The 21,125-nt window shown below is 36.4% G+C and overlaps 1 protein-coding gene and 1 pseudogene across 5 annotated transcripts in view; one reads left to right on the top strand and one right to left on the bottom strand.

Moving 5' to 3' along the window:
* The window catches only part of PTPN12 (protein tyrosine phosphatase non-receptor type 12), a 124,393-nt gene that overhangs the window by 18,668 nt on the left and 84,600 nt on the right, over positions 1–21,125 (top strand). The gene's annotated exons all lie outside the window — the stretch shown is intronic.
* LOC306667096 (ATP synthase subunit O, mitochondrial-like) lies at positions 12,536–13,546 on the bottom strand (annotated as a pseudogene). The gene has a single exon. The product of its transcript is annotated as an ATP synthase subunit O, mitochondrial-like (transcript).

Here is a 21,125-nt window from a genome sequence, read left to right as displayed (position 1 = left end):
GTAGTTCTCATTGTAGAGGTCTTTCACCTCTTTTGTGAGATTGATTCCCAAGTATTTTATTTTTTTTGATGCTATTGTGAATGGGGTAGTTTTCCTAATTTCTCTTTCTGAAGATTCATCACTTATGTATAAAAATGCATTGGATTTATGAGCATTGATCATGTAACCTGCTACTTTACTGAATTCACTTATGAGTTCTGAGAGTTTTCTGGTGGAATTTCCAGGTTCCTCTAAATATATAATCATGCCATCAGCGAACAGGGATAGTTTGAGTTCCTCTTTTCCAATTTGTATCCCTTTAATTTCTTTGCTTTGTCTAATTGCTCTGGCTAGAGTCTCAAGAACAATGTTGAATAGAAGTGGTGAAAGAGGGCATCCCTGCCTTGTTCCAGTTTTTAGGGGGAATGCTTTCAGTTTTTCACCATTTAGAATGATATTGGCCATGGGCTTAGCATAGATGGCCTTCACAATGTTAAGGAATGATCCCACTACCCCAATTTTTTCTAGTGTTTTGTGCATGAAGGGATGCTGTATTTTATCGAATGCTTTTTCTGCATCTATTGAAATAATCATGTGATTCTTAACTTTTAGTCTGTTGATATGGTGAATGCCATTTATTGATTTCCGGATGTTGAACCAACCTTGCATCCCTGGGATAAAACCCACTTGATCATGATGCACTATCTTTTTAATATATTTTTGTATGTGATTTGCTAAAATTTTGTTGAGAATTTTTGCATAGATGTTCATTAAGGATATTGGTCTGAAATTTTCTTTCCTCGATGTATCTCTGTCTGGTTTAGGTATCAGGGTGATATTGGCTTCATAGAATGAGTTTGGGAGGGTTTCCTCCTCTTCTATTTTATGGAATACTTTGAGAAGTATTGGAATGAGCTCTTCTTTAAAGGTTTTGTAGAACTCGGCTGAGAACCCATCTGGTCCCGGACTTTTCTTTGTTGGTAGGCTTTTGATGACCTCTTCTATTTCATTGCTTGAAATTGGTTTATTTAAGTTGTGTATATCTTCCTCGTTCAGTTTAGGCAATTCGTATGTCTCTAGAAATTTGTTGATGTCTTCGAGGTTTTCTGTTTTGTTGGAGTATAGATTTTCAAAATAGCTTCTAATTATGTTTTGTATTTCACTCGTGTCTGTTGTGATATTTCCTTGTTCATTCCGAATTTTAATAATTTGAGTTTTCTCCCTCTTTCTCTTTGTTAGCATGGCTAAGGGTTTATGAATTTTGTTTATTTTTTCAAAGAACCAACTATTTATTTTGTTAATTTTTCCGATTGTTTCTTTTGTTTCAATTTCGTTGATTTCGGCTCTGATTTTAACTATTTCCTGTCTTCTACTACTTTTGGTGTTGGTCTGCTCTTCTTTTTCTAGGGCTTTGAGCTGTAGTGTTAAGTCGTTTATTTGTTGATTTCTACTTCTTTTGTTGAATGCGCCCCATGAAATAAATCTTCCTCTCAGTACTGCTTTCATAGTGTCCCAGAGATTTTGATATGATGTGTCTTTGTTCTCATTTACTTCTAAGAATTTTTAAATTTCCCTCCTGATGTCTTCTGTTATCTATTCATCATATAATAGTGTATTATTTAATCTCCAAGTATTGGAGAAGTTTCTGTTTTTTATTCTGTCATTTATTTCTAATTTCAGTCCATTATGATCTGATAGAGTACAAGGTAGTATCTCTATCTTCTTGTATTTGCTAACAGTAGCTTTGTGGCATAAAACATGGTCTATTTTAGAGAAGGATCCATGTGCTGCTGAGAAGAAAGTGTATTCGTTCTTTGTTGGATGGTATATTCTATATAAGTCGGTTAAGTCTAAATTGTTGATTGTGTTATTGAGATCTATGATTTCTTTATTCAATTTTTGTTTGGACGATCTATCCAGCGGTGAGAGAGGTGTGTTAAAATCGCCTAGTATTATTGTGTTGTGATCTATTTGATTTCTGGATTTGAGAAGGATTTGTTTGACGTACATGGATGAGCCAATGTTCGGGGCATAGATATTTATGATTGTTATGTCTTGCTGATTTATGCTTCCCTTAAGCAGTATGTAATGTCCTTCTTTATCCCTTTTGACTAGTTTTGACTTAAAGTCCACATTATCTGAAATGAGGATGGATACTCCAGCTTTTTTGCTGTGTCCGTGTGCATGGTATGTTTTTTCCCATCCTTTCACCTTCAGTCTATGTGTATCTCTTTCTATGAGATGGGTCTCTTGCAGGCAGCATATTGTTGGATTTTTCTTTTTAATCCAATCTGCCAGTCTATGTCTTTTGATTGATGAGTTCAGGCCATTAACATTCACAGTTATTATTGTGATATGATTTGTATTCCTATTCATTGGACTCATTTTTGTTTTTTGACATGATTTGGTTTCTCCTTTATTTGGCTATTCCTTTAGGCTAGTTCCTCCCATTGCTGATTTACATCGTTGTTTTTCATCTCTTCTTTATGGAATATTTTGCTGAGAATGTTCTGTAATGCCGGCTTTCTTTTAGTAAATTCCTTTAGCTTTTCTTTATCGTGGAAGGATTTTATCTCATCGTCAAATCTGAAAGTAAGTTTTGCTGGGTATAAAATTCTTGGTTGGCATCCATTTTCTTTCAGGGCTTGGTAAATGTTGTTCCAGGCCCTTCTAGCTTTTAGGGTCTGGACTGAAAAATCTGCTGATATTCTTATTGGTTTTCCCCTGAATGTAATCTGATTCTTTTCTCTCGCGGCCTTTAAAATTCTGTCTTTATTTTGAATGTTAGGTATTTTCATAATAATGTGCCTTGGTGTATGTCTGTTGTAATTTTGCATATTTGGAGTCCTATAAGCCTCTTGTACTTGGTTTTCAATTTCATTCTTGAGATTTGGGAAATTTTCTGATATTATTTCATTGAATAGATTGTTCATTCCTTTGGTTTGTTTCTCTAAGCCTTCCTCAATCCCAATTATTCTTAAATTTGGCCTCTTCATGATATCCCATAATTCTTGTAGATTCTGTTCATGATTTCTTACCATCTTCTCTGTTTGGTCAACCTTGTTTTCAAGATTAAATATTTTGTCTTCAATATCTGAAGTTCTGTCTTCCAGGTGATCTATCCTATTGTTTATGCTTTCTATGGTGTTTTTAACTTGGTTTATTGTTTCCTTCATTTCAAGGATTTCCGTTTGTTTTTTTTTCAGTATCTCTAACTCTTTATTGAAATGCTCTTTTGCTTCTGTTATTTGCTCTTTTAACTGTTGATTAGTGCGTTCATTTAATGCCTGCATTTGTTCTTTCATCTCCTCGTTTGCTTCCCTGATTGTTTTAATTATGTACATTCTGAACTCCCTTTCTGACATTTCTTCTGCTGTGCTGTCATTGGGTTTTATTGATATAGTATCTAGGTTTGTTTCGGACATTTTCTTCCCTTGTTTTCTCATATTGGTCAGATGTCAATGGGACTCTGTGATATTGTAGATTTCCTCTATTGGCTTATAGTGACCCTGTAGATTTCCAGTGTATCACCTACCAGCCTTCAGTATCCAGAAGTCTTGGATTAATTTGATAATGCAGTGCTTCCGAAGAATGCTGCCCCTAGCCTGCTACCGGTTCCAGGGAGAGAGACCTGGAGAGGTCTCTTGTTGCACAGCCGTGGTTCCAGAGGCTGGTTGTAGGTTGGAGGTCTCCACTGGTTTGGGGACTTGTGGCTGGCTCTGTGTAGACAGGCTCTCACTGGGTGATTTGCCCCGAGAAGCTAGCCTAGAGAGGCGCTTCCAGCTGGAGGGGGGTTGGGCTGCTTGGGGAAGTCCCTGCGCCCTGTGCTGGTCACTGAAGCAACCTTTGGGCGGGCTGTAGCTGGCAGTGGGGTGGGCTGGAGCTGGCTGGGGCGGGCCGGAGCTGGCCCCGCTGCTTCTGTGCAGAAGGGCTCTCACTGGGGGGCCTGTTCCGAGAGGCTGGAGGATCTGTCCCTGTGAGCGGAGCCCACCGCCAGACTGCACCGAGGTGCCTGGGGGAGACGCTATCTGCCCTGTCCCACTCTACTAAGCCACTCGAATCCGGGCCTGCCACCCAGCTGAGCTTCGCTGGGTGGGGGAGACTCACCCCGTGGTTCTATCTTAGTCCGAGTCTCTCAATGTCTCCCCTTCTTGAATCCTGAGTTCTGGGGCGACTGGAGATGCAGTCACCCTCTAGTCCGCCATCTTGGATCGCCCCGTGGAAAAAGCCTGCAGCTGGAGGGGGACAATGCTGCCTGGAGAGGTCTCTGGCTGCCCAGCCCTGGTCCCAGAAGCCGCTTGCGTGTCGAATATCTCCACTGGCTTGGGGACTTGTGGCTGGCTCTGCGTCGAGAGGCTCTCACTGGGCGGTCTCCCCCGGGAAGCTAGCCTAGATAGGCGCTTCCGGCCGGAGGGGGCTTGGCTGCTTGGGGGAGTCCCTGGCGCCCTGTGCTGGTCACTGAAGCAACCTGCGGGCGGGCCGGAGCTGGCAGCGCTGTTTCTGTGCAGAAGGGCTCTCACTCTCCCTTTCTCTTTGATCTCCACATTTTTTAAAATCTGAAAGCACAAGAAAATTAAAAAATAAAAATAAAGGTAGGGAGAATAAATATGTGGCAGAGCCAAAACCTTGCAGAACCCAGACCTTCTGACGGTTCCCACACTGTGGCATCTTTATGGAAGGTTTTTATCTTTTTGTTTTTTTCAGTGCTAGAAATTGAACCCAGGGTCTCTTGCATGCCAGGCAAACACTCTACCACTGAGCCACATCCCCAGTCATTTTATGTGGAAAATACAAGTAATATATAGAAAATCATGTTTAATTTGGGAAAGATAACATGTTGAATGTAGTATATGTAATTTGATCTGCATAGGATGTTTAAAAAAATTTAAAGGTCCTCCTACATTATTACTTTCAAGTACTGACTTGCTTAAAATAATAGATTCATTCCAAATTCATAATTTTTGCCTCCTGCCCATTAGAGAGTGATAAATTCAGAATGTCAACTCTATTCTTCTACCTCTCACCTTTGAAATTAGTTTCTTTCCAAGCTTTCTTCTGCTTTTTGTTGTTGTTGATCACTAGTACTACTGCCAGAGAAGGTATGTCATTGAGAGTTGTTATGAACCCTTATGTTTTAATTAAGAGAATCTCAGAGCTACAAGGAGTCTAGGGAATAATATATCGCAAGTCATAAAACAACCTTGACATTCCGTACAACTGCTCCCTCATAAACAGCTAGAGTAGTTCCCGTATGCTGTGTGAAAACCTACACAAGATAAATCTAATGGCCCTTCTATAATATCTTGCCCACTTTTTGTGTCTTAAAGGGAATTAATTAAGGTAGCAAAGGAAATGAAATTAAAATGAAAAGTCTTAGAAATATTTATTAATTCATTTCAAAATAATAACCAATTCTATGTAGAAATATTTTTTTCAGATGAAGACAGTTTTGTTTTTATTGGTGCATTATAATTATACATAATAGTGGGATTTCAGTGTTACATATTCATGCATGAACTCAATATAATTTGGTCAGTATCTTTTGCCAGTTTCTCCCTCATGTTCCTTTCCTATACTGTACTGGTCTCCTTTCTATTTTCATGGGATCTTTCTACATCCCCACCCCCTTTTTTTTCCTCTAGCTTCCACTTATGAGAGAAAACATAAGACCTTTGACTTTCTGAATTCGGCTTATTTTGCTTAATACAATGCTCTCAAGTTCCATCCATTTTCCTGCAGATGACATACTTTAATTCTTTCTTATGACTGAATAAAACTTCATTATGTATACATAAAACATTTAAATAATATTGTTATAAAGGATAACCTTTCTAAAACAAATTTAATGAGAAGAATGGCATAGTTTTATAGTCCGACTTAATGTCCAGCATCACAGAAGAGACCTGGATTCTCATGTGCTTTATCAGTCTGTTGTCTTATCTCATATTGGTCGATATAAATGAGGAAAAAAAAAAAAATCCACCTTCACACAGGTATTTAGTTGGAAAATACAGGAGTATTTTATTAGTCTTTTCAGATTGTAAATAATATTCTTTGTATATCAAAATGCTACATATTATAGTTTCTTAAAGATTTGTTGCAGTGTGGAATCTGAGATAATGCCAGTTGGTATTTTTGATTTACTTTACTTTAAAAATATTGATTTGCCTCACATTTTGAATGGTTATTTTTTTTTTTTTACCTGTGCATAATTTTGAAATGTTAAGTGGAAATCTGATATAAACCCAAATAATATAATTGGAAAAATACTGGTTCATTGAGTTCACTGCAAACTTACAAAGTGTTGGCACATTTTATTTATAATATCAAATAATTATGTATGTTAATATTATCACCCATATCACTGAAAAGTCTTTAAATAACTGGCAAACTATTAAGTTCATGGTGGTAAATTCAAGTTTTTCTTAATATTCTGATATTTGCTTGAAAGTGCTTATAGTGTAAGCTGTTTCCCTTGTTAATGTTCAAGAAAATGTCTTGGACTGGAAATATAACTCAGTGGTATAGTGCTTGCCCCACATGCATAAGGACTGGGTTTGATTCCTGGCACCACTTTAAAAAAGGATAATAAAATGTCTGTCAAATACCAAGTAGGGGTATAAAAATTATACTTCATGGGGGAAATGTGGCTAGTTCAACTTTGTAACTGAAAATAATTGCACAAGAGCTTCTTTTCCTAGATATAACCATTATTCTTTGGTATGCTGCTGAAGTATTCTATGTGTCCTCATTTTGTTACATAGATTATTAAAAAGACTATACTAAAGGATCAAGAAAAATTGTCGTTTTTACTGCTTCATCAAAGATATTAAGAGAAGCTGCCCCTTCCAAGGGAATGGTGATGAAGAATAGTGATGACTAGTTAAAATTCCGTGTCCCTTCCTTGATTTCTGCTAAGTTACCAGAAGTTTTATCCATCATTGCTTTTATACCATTAGTGTAAATGTCAACAGCGGAAGAGGCAAATGATGTCTCAGTATTTTTATGGAAATGGTTCTGAATTTGCAAACTGGTAAGGACCTCCAGGGGTCTGCTGACATACTATTTTGAGAACAGCTGGTTTAGAGGTAAGGGATCAGCAAACTTTTTCATAAAGATCTAGATTATAAATATTGTAGGCTTTGTAAGCCATTCAGTCTTTTTGCAACCACTCAACACTGTTGTTTTAGCACAACTGTAGATAACATATAAGCAAATAGATGTGACTGTGTTCACATAAAGCATTATTTACAGAAGCAGATGATCAGTGGACCATAATTTGTCCAAGTATAAGGTACATGCAAAAGGTGGCAAAAATATATTATGGGTAAGGATTGGGAACAGAGTATAAAAGATCTCTGAGTATAAAAGAGTATAAAAGATATTTATTGTACTTGAGAGTTTTCTCTGTTCTCCATGCTAGTGATCTCCACACTTTTCTCAGTAAAAAGTTTTTAGCAAGCACCTTCTCTCTCTCTATATATATATACAGATTAATTTAAAAATCATACTCTTGCACTACTATACGAGAATTAGTTATTATTGAATATATACCATATTGTGGTGGTCAGCTAGGCAACTTTTATGATTTTGGCCAGGTTCATTACATTTCCAGGGACCAGCTGGCTGTCAGCACATCTCATGTGGCTATGGAGAGGATGACTGAGATCCTTGAAAGTCCCTTCCTGCTCCATGTTTCTTATTCCCCATAGGCTAGCCTAGGCACAATCTCATGGTTGTAGCAGATGAGGGAAACTACTTAAGATCTTTGTAGACTTTAAACTGGCATACTGTCACTTTGTTGCATTCTGTTGGTCAATGCAAGTTATAGTGCCAGCCTAATTTCAAAGAGTAGGGAAAGTCAGAAGAACTGCAAAGTCACATGTGTTTTAATACTAGAAGGATTGAAAAAATAGGTTAATAGATTAATATGACAATGTGCCATATGGCAGGTATCAGAGATATTATGACATTAGGAGATTAGGACATTGAAGTAAGACTTGAAGTTAGGGAGAAAATCATGCAGTTGTCTGTGAGAAGAGCATTTCAGAGAGAAGGAATAACAAGAGCCCAAGTACACTGAATGGACATCAAGGAAACCAGTGTGCTTGAGGGAAATGAACAAGGAGGAGAGTAGTGGATTTGCAGTAGGATTGGAACTTCTGGTAGATCGCCTCGGTTGTTGTGGGTCATTGTACAAGGACAATGAGATGAGAATCTTTTGAATTTTCTCCTGAGGTGTGATATTATCTTACATTTTGTTTTAGCAGGGATCATTCTGACTGCTCTGTGGAGAGTATACTGTAAAGCAGTTAAAGAATAGATACAGAGACCACTTAGAAAATGGTTCCAGTAGTGTAAGCAGAAGGATCTAAAGACAATAACTGAGTATGAAGGATGAATTTGGAAGGCAGTTCTTAGGTGATAAGAACTTGGTGATAGTAGAGGGCTAGGACAAACTTAATTAGGCAACCCTGGACACTAAGGGTTAATGAGGAGATGGGGAATACAGAAGGAGAGATTCGTTTGAGGTCTTGAGTTTGAGGTATCTGAAAGACAGAAGGAGAAAATAAGGTGAAAGAAATGAATTTAGATCTCATGTAAATTTTTTGTCAGCCTTGATCCTATAGATTCAGAATTTGTTGTGTGTTAACAATCATTGAACTCATGGAAAATGAGATTTCTTTTTTTTTTTTTTTTTTTTTTTTTTCTTTCTTTCTTTTTGGTACCAAGAATTAAGCCCAAGGATGCTTAACCACTGAGCCACATCCCCAGTCCTCTTTATTTTTTTTTATTTTGAGACAGGATCTCACCAAGTTGCTTAGTGCCTCTCTTAAAATGCTGAGGTTGGCCTGGAACTTGGAATCCTCCTGTTTCAGCCTCCCAAGCTGCTGGGATTACAAGCGTGAGCCACAGCACCTGGCAGAAGATGAGATTTCTGAGATAAAGAATTTATACTGAGAATGACAGAAGCACAGAATATAAGGGACATTTAAGTATCTAGTTGAAAATAACAGTGCTAAAGACAGGAGCAGAACTTGGAGGGTAGTATAGAAAGAGACCAAATGGATTAAGGAGTTTGAATTTAAATTTAAGCCAGGATTCAGCCTTGTCCTAAGCACTAAGAAATGGGTAGGACAAATTTGCATTTTTTACAGATTAAAGATATTAAGAGAGTCTTAGTCAATGGTTAATAGGTTAAAGTAGACTTTATTAACTTGTTTTAAAGCAGTGGAAGAATTATCCTTGTCCATAAAATCCTGTCATATATGAGTTGCCTCAAAAGGTAAACTTGTTTTAGTAATTTTAGGGAAGAGAAAAGCAGAGAAGTGGCCCGGGGACTTGGTCGAATGCCTCATTTGTTGATTCTATTTGTTGTTGTTCTCTCCTTCTCTCTTAATCCCTTCTCCCATTTCTCTACCTTCTGTGCTGTTACCCTAGTGCTGGTTTACCTTATATTCTCACTCTAAAGCAATGGTTGACCTTTGCAACCAGAAATGGTCAAAGCCCAGAGGTTATGGAATCCAAGAGGTGGTTTTAAAATGTCACAAGTATTCAGTTGGTGCCAGTTTGTGCTTAATGAATTCTCGTGCTTCTTGCTACAACCCAGTGAGCAGGTTGTTATGTTCATTTTACAAATGAAAACACAGGTGGTAGAGTTGTCCTTCAACTGGGTTGGGCATTGGGGCATTAGAACCCCAACTAGTAGGTAATATCATAGAGAACTTTTTCCCTTTTTTTTTTTTTTTTTGTACTGGTGATTAAACCCAGAGGCACTTAACCACTGAACCACTTCCCCATCCCTTTTTATTTTTATTTTGTGACAGGGTCTTGTTGAGTTGCTCAGGGCCTCACTAAGTTGTTGAGGCTGACTTTGAACTCATGATCCTCCTGCCTTTATAAATTGTTTTATAAATCTTTTAAAATAAGTTAATCATTGTAATATGCTTACAAAGTATATTTTAAATAGATAGCACAAATAATTATTTATATAGTAAACTGTAAGATTTTTTTTTGATGTGTGTGTATTAGTGATCATTAGACTCATGGAAGATGAGATTTCTGAGGTAAAGGATATATACCAGCAGTAAGAGAAGAGCACAGAAAACCAGGAATGATCAAGTGTCCAACTGTGTGTAAGTGGCAGACTATTCAGCTGTGAAACCCATGCACTTAACATTTGTATTTTGTTTGTTGTCTTTTTCAGTGCATTGTGGGCACCAGCAGCATGATCATCCATCCATTTGTAATCAGAGACTGACTTGTAGAACCTTTAAATAAGTGACTGTCCAAAGAATTTGTTAACATTTCCCTTGACTCTTAGCTATTTGTCATAAATCTTTTGCCTTAAATATACTTGTGTATGGGGAAGAACATGTTAGTTTCCCAAGTCTGTTAACATCGAAATTTTAAAAATATTGCATGTGAAGCGAACCATTTTTAATCAAGGGGAACTAGTGACTTCATCTTTGCAAACTTACCAAAGCATTTCAGTTCATATTGCCTTTAATCCTCTGCTAGTTAATGTGCCTTTTGCTAAATAATGTGGCACCTTCCTGTCAGTTTCAAAGTGTTTTATCAATATAACTGAAACATGAATCTCGAACCTTGAAATTGAAAGTAGAGGTTGGCACTAATTCATTATGTAAAAACATGAAGAACAGGCTGCTTTTAGCTTACAAAACAGTGTAACAAACAGACGTTAAATGGTTGCCTCTGTATTTCTTATCACGTGGTTGGAGTGACTTGTATGCAGATCTTTCCTTTTCTGATAAATGCATTCAATGCCATAAGTTTGTATTCAAACAGTCCTTTCACTGAATCCTGCAAATTTTGATAAGTTGTGTTTTCATTTACTTAAAAATATTTTTTGAGTTGTCCTTGAGATTTCTTCTTTGACTCATGTGTTGTTATTTATTTAATTTTGCAGTGCTTGGGATATTGAACCCAGGGCTTTTTTCGTGCTAGACCACTGAGCCACACTCCCAGCCCCCGTGTGTTGTTAGAAAATCTGGGTTTGGAGATTTTCTAGCTACCTTTTTGTTATTGATTTCTAGTTCCTTTGTGGTCTAAAGAGCAGACAATGTATAATTTCTGTTCTTTGAAATTTGTTTAGGTGTGTTTTATGGCCTAGAATTATGGCCCATTATGTGGTCTGCCTTGGTGAATGTGAGCTTCAGAAGAATGTATATTCTGTGGTTGTTGAAGTAATTTATAAATGTCCATTACATCCAGTCAATTGATAGTGTTGTTGAATTCAACTGTGTCCCTACTGATTTTCTGCCTCCTCCGTCTGACCATTTCTGATAGAGGGTTATTGAAGTCTCCAGCTATGATAGTGCATTTTAATATTTCTCTTTTGAGTTTATGTCAGTTACGTGTTGATGTATGATTGTCATGTCTTCTTAGAGAATGAACCCTTTTATCATTTTGTGCCCCTTTTATTCCTGATCATTTTACTTGCTGTGAAGTCTACCGTATCTGAAATTAATATAGCTAGCTTTGCTTTCTTTTATTTTTGTTTCCATGATATATCTTTCTACATCTTTTTACTTTAAACCTTTATGTGTCTTTATATTTAAAGTGAATTTCTTGTAGTCAGCATATGGTTGAATCCTATTTTTGATCTATTCTGACAATGTCTTATTTAGTACATTTAGACCATTTATATTCCTAGTGATTAGTGATAAAATTGAAATAATATCTTCCACATTTGTAACTCTTTTGTATTTTTGTCCTTGTTTTTTCTTGTTTTTGTCCTCCACTCCTTTTCTGCTTTTAATTGAATGTACATTATTCCATTTTCTCCTCTTATGGCATATCAGGTTTTTTTTTTTTTTAACTTAAGAGGTTGCCCTACAATTTTCACTATTTTCCATCTAATTCAAGTCCATTTTTACATTTTCAGATAACACTACACCACTTCATGTATAGTTTGATCACCATTTTATAATGACAAAAAATGATGTTTCCATTTTATCCCTTATATCATTGCTAGCATTATTTCACTAGTACATAAACATACACACACACATGTGCACATGCACACACACACACTACACAAAACATACATACTAAAAAACATTGTTATTGTTTTGTGCAAACTGTTACCTGTTAAATTAAGAAAAATAAAAGTTTTAATTTTATCTTCATGTATTCTTTTTTTTTCTTTTGTTATTTTTTCCCTTCCCCCCACCCCTCCCACCCCACTTTACCCTCTATACAGTACTTCCTTCCTCCATACTTGCCCCCCTCCCTAACCCTAACTCTAACCCTAACACTAACCCTTCCCTCCCCCCCATTATGTGTCATCCTCCACTTATTAGCGATATCATTCGTCCTTTGGCTTTTTGAGATTGGCTTATCTCACTTAGCATGATATTCTCCAATTTCATCCATTTGCCTGCAAATGCCATAATTTTATCATTCTTTATGGCTGAGTAATATTCCATTGTATATATATATACCACAGTTTCTTTATCCACTCATCAATTGAAAGGCATCTAGGTTGGTTCCACAGTCTGGCTATTGTGAATTGAGCAGCTATGAATATCTTCATGTATTCTGATTCCTTCTTTCCTTTATGTAAATTTGGGCTTCTGACCTAATAAGTGTTCTTCTAAAGAACTTCTTTTAACACTTATTGCAAGGAAAATCTACTGGCAAATTCTCCGATCTTGTCTGTCTGAAAAAAGTCTTTATTTCTGCTTCATTTAAAAAAAAAATCTTTTTAGTTTTGGTGGACAGAGTACCTCTATTTTATTTATATGTGATGCTGAGGATCAAACCCAGTGCCTTACAGCATGCTAAGCAAGTGCTCTAACATTGAGCCACAACCCCAGCCTTCTGCTTCATTTTTTTTTTTTTTCTCCAGGAACATTTTATTGTTGCTCATGAATTTTCACTGATGATAGAAAATCAACACTTTTTGATGCTCTCCTGCAAAGCTTCTAAATCTTGGTTTTTTGTAGACATATAAACAGATTTCTCTCCAGTAAGGTCAATCACGCCACCCATGATTGCTGGATCAGTGTTATCCTCCAATTTCAATACTTGACCTTGACTTAAGAAGCTCTTCAGGACTGTGTTTAACTCAGAGAGAATAGTTTCAGGTAAAGCAGACACAGTGGTCACTGTGCAAGGTACTTCTCCATGGTGTACACTCATAATGGTTAAAAAGGCAAAAATGATGTCATGGGTATTGTCTAGGTGACCATTTTCAGCAAGCAAGTTGATCAGGTTAGACATGATGGGGGGAACCTCCCTTTTGCTGTCATGTTATTTATGCTTTTCATTTTGACAGAACACTTAATGTAAGGATTCAGAATAGAAGCAGCCACTTTGGGTTCCTTCAGGAGTTGTGCTACTCTCAACAACTCCTTTTCTACTTGTTCCAGTTTATTCTGTTTAGATGCAGCAGAATAAAGAGCAGTGGCATAGCGACCTTCAGTGCCATATATCTGAACAGGTAGCCTCACAAACTTGTCAAATGGTCTGACCACATATGTCCTGAAGCATCGCACCTGCCATGAGAGCCCAAACACCGGGATGCTGCTGGGGCGGCCATTTCTCCCGGGTGACTGTAAGTCAAACCCAGGTCTCTGCTTCAGTTTTAAAGGATAATTTTTTAGGGTTTGAAATTTTATGTTGGTGGGTTTTTTTTTTTTTTTTTTTTTTTTCCTTCTCAACACTTTAAAAATTTCATTCCACTCTCTTGTTCCTTGCCTGGTTTCTGAAAAGATGTCAGGTATGAATCTTATATTTGTTCCTCCAAAGATAGTGCTTTCAAATATTTCTTTTCTTTCTTTCTCTCTTTTTCTGTCATTCTCATTATGCATGTTTCACCATTTGTGATTATCTCACAGTCTTGAATACTCTGTTTTACCCCCTACTCCCAGTCTTTTTTCTCTTTGTTTTTCAGTTTTGGAAATTTCTGTCGAGATATCTTCAAGCACAGAGATTCTTTCTTCAGCCATGTCCAGTTTACTAATAAGCTTATCAAAAGATGTCTTCATTTCCACTACAGTGTTTTTGATCTGTAGCATTTCTTTTTGGTTACTTCTTAGAATTTTTATCTCTCTGCTTATAGTCCATCTATTCTTGCATGCTCAGTACTTTATCCATTGGAGCTCTTAGCATATTACTCATAGTTGTTTTAAATTACCTCCCTATAATTACAGCATCCCTGTCATATCTCAGTCTGGTTCTGATGTTTGCTCTGTCTCTTCAAACTGTTTTGCCTTTTATTCTGTCTTATAATTTATTTTTTCATTTATTTTCCTTTCCCCTCCCCTGTCTTTCCCTTAAGGTACTGGTGATTGAACCCAGGAGTGCTCTACCTCTGAGCTATAACCCAAGTGTGTTTTTAAATTTATTTTGAGATAGGGTCTAAGTTGCCCAGACTGGCTTTGAACTTGAGATCCTCCTGCCTCAGCTGGGATTACAGGCATGTGCTATCATATCCGACTTTATAATTTTTTTTTTTTATAGCTGAAGATGATATACTGGGGAAAAGGAACTGCTATAAATGAGCCTTTATTAACATGGTGGTAAGTGTTCAGGGAGGAGTAGTGTTCTTTAATCCTATAATTAAGTCTCAGTCTTTAGTGAGGCTTTATCTCTGGACTATGAATTTAATGCACTTCTCAGTTTTCCCGTCTTCCAGGTCAGTAAGACTCTGCTGAAACCCCAGCAGGTTAAGTAAAAGGTAATAGCATAAAACTTAGTATTTTTAAGTGTACGGTTTAGTGGCATAAAGTACATGAGTATTGTTCAATGAGGATGAATTTTTTAAAGGGAGAGATCACATACTGTCAAAACAGGACCGTAAAAGAAAGGATTTTTAACGTAAGCCCAGAAAGGTGGGTGAATTTTGGTGAAAGTAACCCTTTGAACAAACAGTAGGATGATGAAGAGCATTTAGTAGTATCATTAACTAAACAAAAAAATCAAAAAGAATATTTATAGGAATAACATACAGTGAGCTATTGGTGTTTTAATAGGTATTAACAAGAATTGGCTACAGAAATATCCATTTTTAGAACAAAAATTAGAAATAGGCAAAAGTAGACTTGGTCTTTGTCATTTGCAAAATGTTCCAGCCAGTAGATGATTTATTTATATGTAGGTCTGAATGTAGATAAGTAAATGAAAATGTAGATAAATAAATCATCTGCTGGCTATATGGTACTGGGGATTAAACCCAGGAGACCTCTACCAACAAGCTGCATCTTTAGCCCTTTTTATTTTTTATTATGAGACAAGTTATCACTAAATTGCTGAGGCTGGCCTAGAACTTGGGATCCTTCAACCTCAGTTTCCTAGTAACTGGGATTACAGATACATGCCATTGCCCTTAGCTGATATTTCTAATTTAAGCCCAGAGATTACCAGTGTAACCATACTACACATCGGGTAAGCTTCTATAGCAGTATAATATGACTCAAAGAGGTCAGGGTAACACTGAAATATTGAGTCGCATTAATGGCCTTATTGTATTAGAAATTAGCTAAGATCTAAGAATAATCACTTCATAAAGTAATGCAAATACCATTTTGTCTCAGATATCCCCTTGTAATTAGCTAAAACAGAAGATTTCTTCATCCTAATTTAAAATAAGCAAGTTCAGAAAGATAGTGTCTTAGTTCATTTGTGCTACTATAGATATTTTATAAAGAATAGAAATTTATTTCTCACAGTTTTGGAGGCTATAAGATCCAGGTGCGAGTTTAGGTCCTGTGAGGACCTTCTTGTGGCAGGTGGAAGGGCAAGCAGGCAAAACTAGCTTAATGTTGGACAGAGCCTTTCCTATAAGGATCTTTATCCCTTTAATAAGGGAGGAACCCTTATGACCTAATCACTTTTTTGAGGGGGTGGGGGTTAACAGGGATTGAACCCAGAGGTGCTTAACCATTAAGCCACATCCCTAGCCCTTTTTATATTTTATTTAGAGATAGGGTACATTTTTTTCTTATGTAAATAGATACTTATCTAGAAGGGAGGTAGTGTGCAGTTGAAGAAACTGGTAAAACATTATTTAGGGCAAAGCTAACCTGAATTAGAGTGCTTTTTCTCCTGATTTATACTTAAAGCACAGATGTAATAATGAAAAGGTCAGAGTTGACCTCATAAAAGTTGAAAATATCAGTTATGCAAAAAGATGATTCAAAGAACACATTAGTAGAAACATAGGCATATGGCATGATAATTAACAGAAGAAGAATGCATATAATTACTGAACACTGGGAAAAAAAATCACCAACCTCTCCATTAATCAGAGAAATGCAAATTAATCAACATTAACTTTTGGGAAGATGCACCTGATTTGGTAAAATGCAAAAATTGATAATGAAAAAATTCAGAAATTGAAACTAGCAAATGTTGACAATGCTATAGAAAATTTTTGCATGTGTGCTTAAAATACTGTGTCTATATGTTAGTTGCGACAATTTTTGTGAAATAACCTAAAATAACTGTTAGGAAGGTGGTTTAACATGGTTTGGCTCCTTACAAGGAGAAAGAGTTGGAGGGGGGAGAGAGAGATTGTTTTTTCATTTTAAATTTGTGCACAGAAAATTGTTAACATAGCAGGCCTAAGACTGCTATCTTTAGGCCTGTTTGACCTTGGCTGATGTTTTGACTTGAGCTTTTGAAAGGGTTTTGCTGATAAGAGTGACTCATTGTGCCTCAGTAGCACAAGCAATATGATTTATGTCAAACACCTGTTTTCCTTCTGGGAGTTTAGAATTTTGCTATATGCCAAGCAGAGAGTATGTGGCTATGCTCCAGTCAAAGCCCTGGGCTCTATACCTTTAATGAGTTTCTCTGGTAGGCATCTTTTCACACATGTTGTCACAACTAATTGCTGTGAGAATTAAGTGGGTCCTGGGTATCTCCATTGGGAGAGAATTCTTGAAAATTTGTCAGGTGTTTCTGGACTTTTCTTCTTTCACATTTCCTTTTTGCTGCTTTTGGTTTGAATGATGGTAAAAAAAAATATCAGGTTACAAATAGCATTTTGTACTCTCCAGTTACACAAACTATATTGTCTCAAGTTATTGACTATGTGTTATGTGATAGTCGGGTGCTAGTTCATTGACTATAATATTCTATGTGGTTATCAATGCCCATTATGTCTAGAAGACATACCATGTTTTTCTGAATATATGGGGGACATTATATGAAACACTGTGGGGTAATAAAAGGAATTAAATGACTGGCAGCAGTGATTGTGATGGAGTAAAAGGCAGCAGTGATAAATACTGTGACTAGGACATATTTTTGGAATGTGTACTGCATAGGAACAGGATTTTGCCCGGTTTACCCCTGTCTGTACAATCTAAAACAGTAGCAAACAGGATAGATTGGGAGAAAATGAAGTGAAATTAATCATCCTCATGATGGTGAAAATTGAATCTAAACCTTACCTTTTCTTTTTATTATAAATACCTCTATCAAACATTTGGATTTTGATGCCTTTTGAAGATTATTGGTGACTTTATAAAAGTAATTTTAGTAGAGCTGTAAAAGGGGAAAATAAATAAATAAAATGTTCTTCAGGGAGCTTAGATTCACCAGGAAGTATATGTTTTTCTTCAAAAAGTTTGGTTTGTTGACCACAGATTTGTGGCAATCTGGCATCAAAAAATAACAATTTATTTTCCGTATAGTGGTAACTGTGTATTGAACTCTCTTAAACTACAGAAGTGATATTTTTCCTGTGCCATATTGTTTTTACAAGGATAAATATGAATTCTGCATCCTTGCTATTAATTTGGAGATCTTTTTTGTTTTATATTTTAGTTGGAACTCAATAGAATTAACGTAATTGTGGCTTTATGTGTTAACACTGAACCTTGATTCTCTGTTTTACTGTATATGTATGTTATATATTATGGAATGAGATCAGTGATGGATTGCTTTGGTCCCCTACAGAGGCAAAAGGGAACTATATTGATTCTGTTTTCTTGAAACAAAATCAGGACACAAAGCCAGATAAAAGAAATCATAGTCAGGGGCAACAATAGTTTTCATGCCGAGATCTTGTAACGTTCCATCATACCATAGGAGAAAATATTTGAAGTTGGGGTTGACTTGGAAAATCAGTGGAAACACTATGGATTGCATGAGTTAAGTGGATAGAGGGTCATTAGATAAAGGAAAACAGAGGAACAGGTGAAAGAAAATTTGAGGGCCCTGTGAGTTGAAACAAAAATAAAATAAACCCAGAAACACACATTTACTGTTAGATATCTTCTTTTCAGTAAAAGTAATACATGTGACAAAATTTTTTTATTCTTCTAATTTGAATGGTATTCTACTTCAGATGTATTTCCAGAGAAATACATCTTCTGGGTAGGGAGAGGATAGACTTGCATTACAAGTTTGTATTTCTTTTCTCACTGGGGGACCCAAGCCTGCCTTTAAGAAAAGTATTTACTTATCTAGGCTGTGTGTGTGTGTGTGTGTGTGTGTCTAGGGGGTTGTATATATTACAAGCCATTAATTTGAAATTATTTTTTACTTTTAGTTTTATGTTTTGCCATTATTATTATTTGTAAAGTCTGTGCTACAAAGTTTTCTTTAAAAGCGAATTCTTGAAATTAAGGGTTATTGCTGCACCTATTCAGGAAGGATGATAAAACTGGGTTGAGGAGATCTTTGGTAGTAGCAATGGAGCTGGAAATTGAACCCCAGCCTTTCTATTTCATAACTGTCCTTTTGTTAAGTAGAAATTGAAGTGTAAGCAGAGGAGAGAAAATAATTTCTTAAGTATGCTGGTCACTTCTGTGTTTTCTCTGAATATTACTACTAGAGAAGACCTAAATAGTTTTAGGCTCTCTACTGTTTGTCATGGTTATGCTGATAGTAGCTGGTATTAATAGAAGATGGTCTGCATCTTTAGGGAATTCATGTTCTATCAGGATGGCACATGTATAATTATTTTGCATTGGGATATGTCCTAGGTTAGAGATGTATATTATGAGCTGTGGTTTGAGAGGAGGAAGTGGATGATGGGGTTATATGCCAGTATTAGTCTCAGGAAATGTTTCATCAAGATGATTTCTAAAAAAAAAAAAAAAGATGATTTCTGTACCGAGGTAATAGGAAGCAAGGACAAATAAGGGAATAACTGAAGCATAGAAATAAATGAGTGAAACAGAATAATTTTACACAAAGATATTTCTTTTACACAGACCCTTAAGGTTGGCCTTATGACTTCAAAGTAATTCCCTTTATTAATCAGTCTTGATTTAGACTTCAAATGAGAAAGTGTAAACATACATTTCTGAAAAAGAATGGCAAACAAGTTTGTTTATTAGTGGTGAAAAAAAGGCGAGCAAAGAGGAAGATGCATTTTCAAAGGCAGGGTCACATATTTTCAACTTAGAAGTGTATTTTACAGTTTATACTTGAAAAACCCTTTTGTTTTTTTAGTTGTGCCTATAAACAACTACTAGTAGTATGTATATTTTAATGAGTTTGTAAAGATTTAAGAATAGTTAGACATAGTATATTTTACCATTTGCTGCTATAGATTTTCCTTTTTTTTTTAAATGTGATTGGGTTTTTTTAAAATTTTTATTGTAAACAAATGGGATACATGTTGTTTCTGTTTGCACATGGAGTAACAGCATACCATTTGCATAATCATACATTTACATAGGGTAATGATGTTTGATTCATTCTGTTATTTTTTCCTCCCCCCACCCTTCTTTTCCCTCTATACAGTCCCTCCTTCCTCCATTCTTGCCCCCCTCCCACCTCCCATTATGTGTCATCATCCGCTTATCAGCGAGATCATTCGTCCTTTGGTTTTTTGAGATTGGCTTATCTCACTTAGCATGATATTCTCCAGTTTCATCCATTTGCCTGCAAATGTCATAATTTTATCATTCTTTATGGCGGAGTAATATTCCATTATATATATATACCACAGTTTCTTTATCTACTCATCAATTTAAGGGCATCTAGGTTGGTTTCACAGTCTGGCTATTGTGACTTGAGCTGCTATGAACATTATTGTGGCTGTATCTCTGTAGTATGCTGATTTTAAGTCCTTTGGGTATAGGCCAAGGAGTGGGATACCTAGGTAAAATGGTGATACCATTCCAAGTTTTCTAAGGAATCGCCACACTGCTTTCCAGAGTGGCTACACTACTTTGCAACCCCACCAGCAATGTATGAGTGTACCTTTTTCCCCACATTCTCTCCAACACCTATTGTTGCTTGTATTCTTGATAATGGCCGTTCTAATTGGGGTGAGATGAAATCTTAGTGTAGTTTTCATTTGCATTTCTCTTATTACTAAAGATGGTGAACATTTTTTCATATGTTCATTGATTGCTTGTAAATCTTCTTCTGTGAAGTGTCTGTTCATATCCTTAGCCCATTTGTTGATTGGGTTATTTGTATCCTTGGTGTAGAGTTTTTTGAGTTCTTTATATATTCTGAAAATTAGTGCTGTATCTGAAGTATGAGTGGCTAAGATATTCTCCCACTCTGTAGGCGCTCTCTTTGCATTGCTGATAGTTTCCTTTGCTGAGAGAAAGCTTTTTAGTTTGAATCCATCCCCGTTATTGATTCTTGCTTTTATTTCTTGTGCTATGGGAGTCCTGTTAAGGAAGTCTGATCCTAAGCCAACAAGTTGAAGATTTGGACCTACTTTTTCTTCTGTAAGATGCAGGGTCTCTGGTCTGATTTCAAGGTCCTTGATCCATTGTGAGTTGATTTTTTGTGCAGGGTGAGAGAGAGGAGTTTAGTTTCATTCTGTTGCATATGGATTTCCAGTTTTGCCAGCACCATTTGTTGAAGAGGTTATCTTTTTCTCTATTGCATATTTTTGGCACCTTTGTCTAGTATGAGAAAATGGTATTTATTTGGGTTTGTGTCCATGTCCTCTATTCTGTACCATTGATCTTCCTATTTTGGTGCCAATACCATGCCATTTTTGTTACTATTGCTTTGTAGTATAGTTGAAGTTCTGGTATTGTGATACCCCCTGTTTCATTCTTCCTGCTAAGGATTGCTTTAGCTCTTCTGGGTTTCTTATTCTTCCAGATGAATTTCATGATTTCTTGCTCTATTTCTGTAACGTACATCATTGGGATTTTAATTGGAATTGCATTGAATCTATATAGCACTTT

Source organism: Sciurus vulgaris (assembly GCF_902686455.1).
Source record: "Sciurus vulgaris genome assembly, chromosome: 8".
NCBI lineage: Eukaryota > Metazoa > Chordata > Mammalia > Rodentia > Sciuridae > Sciurus > Sciurus vulgaris.
Note: the sequence above shows the minus strand (reverse complement) of the source record. Positions and strands in the feature narration are given on the sequence as shown.